Genomic DNA, 4578 nt, shown 5'->3' with positions numbered 1-4578 from the left:
TTTGCAGCCTGTATCTGTGACTTGTCAAATGTTGGACCCACTACAGAAGGAATTAGATTAACCCTTGCTTTCATGGAGCCATCTGAGATTGAAAGTGGTTTTCTCTGGAAACAACTCAACTTCAGTTTCCATGCACACTGTCGCCTTCTTAACTTTGAGAGGTGCAATTGTAAGGAAAGCTTAGGTACACAGTATAGATTAGGCTTCCAAACAAGAGTGGCCCAGTCAGTGGCAGGAGCAGGGGAGCTGTGGTGAAGCCCTGGGGATTCAATCCAGGGCCCCAACAGGGAAGAATAAGCTCACATAATTGGAAGAATGAAATTGGAGTTTTCAGGACAAATCATGTAGGGTGTTCACTTTGTAAAATTCAAAAATAGAATCACAGAGAACTAAACAAGGAAGAGTGGAGTGAGGGGTTATACTGTGGTGAAAACATGGCAAGTTCAACATTGGGTGCCCAAGACTGAGGCCCATGAATCCAAACTCATTTCCTCAACTTGCTCCTCCCAAAGGACAAAAAGCCTCTGGGTGGGTCCAGCCCTGCAGCCCCCCGGCCCAGCCCTGCTCTCCCTGGCTCCCGTAGCTCCGGAGCCTCATCACCCCCATCTCCCTGAGTACCCCAAATTCCCTACAGCGCTTCCACTGCACCTTCAAGCCTGAGCTCACACTGTCCCTTCTGCTTGCAATGACCTTCCTTTATCAGCACCCCCTGCTCAGCCCTCTGGGCTCAGGTGCTACATTATGTCCTTGGTGAAGTTTTCCTGCGGTGCTCCCAGAAAGAGTGGGGGCTCCGTCCCCAATGCTTCCCAACATCTGCAGATGGCTCTTAGAGTCCCGATAAATGTCCCCACGAACACAGGGAGCTCCTCTCTGAGAGACAATCGCTCACTCACTGGACAAATATTTACTAATTATCTACCATGTACCCCTANCTTGTTCTCTGCAGGGTGATAGGTAAGAGGGGCATGTTGGAATTACTATGGAGACGGAATGATTACAAGAGATTCAAACTGCAAAACCAAGACTACATGTATGTATAATGTAAATGATTACACATTACAGATTGTTAATTACTACTATAAGTACAAATGTTACAGAGAAAAATCAGTGTTTTAGAAAAGACAGCAACTATTCAGTGTGAAAGTCATTTCAAGTAAGACAAAGGAACACAACAAACCTTTCTTTTGCTTCAAATTATACTTTAGTAACTAGTAGTTACTAACTTCCTTCTTTTATGTGCAATGATGTGATAAAATGTTACTAAATACTATCCATATTTTCTTTAGTAAATGATGCCAGATAATTTTATGATCTTTTTTGCAACTCCCTTTTAGGTAGACATTCTTTGGAACATCTGAAATACGGGTAGTTGGGGTGTGAAAAAAATCCAGAGCACTTTCTCTTTGAATAGCACACACCATATGGAATCTCACTTGTAGCTGGCAGGGATGCCTTTGGAAAGAAAAAAAAAAATCAGAAATTTCCTCCGAATTTCTCCAGAAAGAGAGTTCTTATGAACCAAGTTTGATTGTTTTTTTCATACAAAAGTGAAATAAAAATGCGGCATATGGAAACACTACCTAGAGAATGCCACTATGTACAGCTGATCACCAACAGGAAGATATTTAGAGGGAAGCTATTAAAAAGTTACACTCTCTAAAGTTAAAAAAAATCCAGAACAAAAATTTTCCTTTTAGCATTCATTTAAATAGTTATTTCTTGATGCATTTCAATGAAAGCCATTCTCTGATACATAAATACTTGCAAGGGCAAGAGGACAATCTTCTGGAGAATAATGGCAGGTGACAACAAAATGGTTTTGGTGGTTTGGATCACTGAGACTGAAGTATAAAATGTCAGAGCTGGAAAGGGCCAAAGGTACAATCTCGTCCAGCTCTTTCATTTTTATGAGTTAGAACACTGAAGTCCAGAGAGGCGTAACCATTTACCCACAGCAGCATGTGACTAGTTCCATCCAGCCAGGTTTCCTCGTTCCTATTTCAGTACACTTTTCATTGACCCAAGAAACCTATAGACCAATTTCAGACTTAGTATTTATAAATTGTGCCACTAGATACAACTGGTTCTGCTGTTTTAACAAACTTATTCAATTAAAACTCAAAGTAACGTGTGGATTTACTAGATGTCCTTTAGACCAAATGAGCTAATGTGGGCATATTTTACTTTTTAGTGAAATACCACAGTTTCACATAAAGGCAGCCTTAAAAATTAAAGTGAGCAATTGGGGGAATAACTAAATTTGTCCTAATCCTTTGTACCTATATGAATTTTAATACAACTTTCAACAGAAATGTCTACTTTCCTAAAGAATTTCTCAATATTATTAACTGTGACTATTCCATTCTCTAGACTAGATGTCAATTAATAACATCCTTCCACAAAACAGAAACATAATAGAATTTCCTTTATCAGCACCCTCCGGGCTCAGGTGCTACATTATGTCCTTGGTGAAGTTTTCCTGGGGTGCTCCGAGAAAGAGTGGGGGCTCCATCCCCAGTGCTTCCCAACATCTGCAGATGGCTCTTAGAGTCCCGATCAATGTCCCCACGTACACAGGGAGCTCCTCACTGAGAGACAATCGCTCACTCACTGGACAAATATTTACTAATTATCTACCATGTACCCCTAACTAAACAGCACATGGATGTGGTTGACAGTAAACAAGAACGATCATCCAACTCTCCAGCCGGTGGAGTCAGGATGATGTAGTGGGAAGAACATGAGTTTTGGAGGTGCACAGGCCCGAGTTAGAGGCCTGGCTCTGGAATTTCCTAAGCTGGGTGACTCTGCAGGAGTTATTGAACCTACCCGAGCCCCCGTTTCTCACATATAAAAAGGGGACTAGTAACACCCACTCCTGATATTCCTCTTTGTTACTCGTAACAGAGTCATAAGGAGAAAGAGGATCCGTGGGAGGAAACGGTGCACAGAGACTTCCTCTCCCTGGAGGAGAAGGGCTGGGCCACTTCTGGTGCCCCACTGGCCACACAAGAATTTGGCAAAGATGTTGAGTTGCCCACCCCAAAACTTTCTCCCTTTCTATCTAACTGGAGAATCCCGATTACAGGGATGTTTGCTAAAAACGACATTTCCCTTCCTCCCTTTCAGCTGTGGTATTCACGGGATGCAGTTCTGGTCAATGAGTTGCAAGCAGATGTCCCCAAGTCGGGTGTTCTGACCTGAAATGAAGACGTGGTGACTTGAGTTGCCACAGCATCATGAGACCACGAGATAACTTCAAGGGTGCACCCAGGATGGCCAAGCAGAAAGATGGCACAAATGACATGTGAAACTCGTCCCAGCCCAGACTGCCCACTCCGGATTGCACGTCACGTGAGAGGAAATTAAACACCTATCTTGTTGAAATCATTAATATCTGGGTTTTTCTCTCACATGCGGTGGAACTCAAGCTTTACCTGATGGAATGTCTGCAGTTCACTTGAATCTACTCCATCATAGCAGAATATAGTAATTGGTACGAAGGGTTGTCGGATGGTTTATTATTTTTATGTGAAAGGGGCTTTAGGTACTTTTAAACCAGGAATATAAGGTAAAATATGAAAAATTATATTCTCTATTCCAAACCTCTGATTTTAGATATCATTTTTATGCTCTTATCTGATTACAAAGGCAGTAGAGATTCGTGTTAACAGATTTGGAAGCTACTGAGGAGCACAAAGAAGAAGAAAAGGAAATCACTTGTAATCAACTCTGCAGAGGCAAGTGATGTTAACATTCTACTTTCCTCAAGTTCTTTTTTTAATTATGTATTTTAGGTACTCTTAAACCAGGAATATAAGGAAATATGAAAAATTATATTCTCTATTCCAAACCTCTGATTTTAGATATCATTTTTATGCTCTTATCTGATTACAAAGGCAGTAGAGATTCGTGTTAACAGATTTGGAAGCTACTGAGGAGCACAAAGAAGAAGAAAAGGAAATCGCTTGTAATGAACTCTGCAGAGGCTAGTGATGTTCACGTTCTACTTTCCTCAAGTTCTTTCTATAATTATGTATACTCACTTAAAAAAAGCAAGGCTCCTTCCTTCCCTCCTCCTCTCGTTAATTCATCTACTGGACAGACATTGATTGAAAGCTAGGTACTCTCCTCTCATTGAATCCTGCTTCTTTTTTTACTTACCAATACGTAATAAAGCTTTCTTATATCATTAAGTATTCACTGACATCATTAAAAAATTGAATAACAATAAGACCAATATATAATTTTTATGTTATGTCCTATTATTATAATGTCCGTATAATTCCATCAATAATGCAAAACAACAGCTACCATTTATCAGGCACTTACCATGTACCAGGGATCAGGAGTGTGTTTTCTATTTTAGTCCACACAACCATCATAAACTGAGTACTATGTCACACCTTGTTTACAGGTGAATAATGTCAGTAGTAATGAGGCTGAGGAATTCATCCAGGCTAGTCCACAGCCAGCCCTTGGGGTACACAGAACCTGACCTCCAAGTCTCTCTCCTGACAATGCTCACGTGTGCGGATTCCATTCTGCTACAAGGTTTAGCACAGGCCTAGGTAACAC

General features: G+C 41.0%; 1 long non-coding RNA gene across 1 annotated transcript; it reads left to right on the top strand.

Annotated features, from left to right (window-relative positions):
- The first annotated feature begins 3504 nt into the window (after positions 1-3504).
- LOC103610273 lies at positions 3505-4240 on the top strand. Its single transcript, XR_552198.1, has 2 exons — positions 3505-3547; positions 3798-4240. It is a non-coding gene; the product is annotated as an uncharacterized LOC103610273 (long non-coding RNA).
- The last annotated feature ends 338 nt before the right edge of the window (positions 4241-4578 follow it).

Source organism: Galeopterus variegatus, unplaced genomic scaffold (assembly GCF_000696425.1).
Source record: "Galeopterus variegatus unplaced genomic scaffold, G_variegatus-3.0.2 Scaffold10850, whole genome shotgun sequence".
NCBI classification, from domain to species: Eukaryota; Metazoa; Chordata; class Mammalia; order Dermoptera; family Cynocephalidae; genus Galeopterus; species Galeopterus variegatus.
This window is presented reverse-complemented; position numbering and strand designations above follow the sequence as displayed.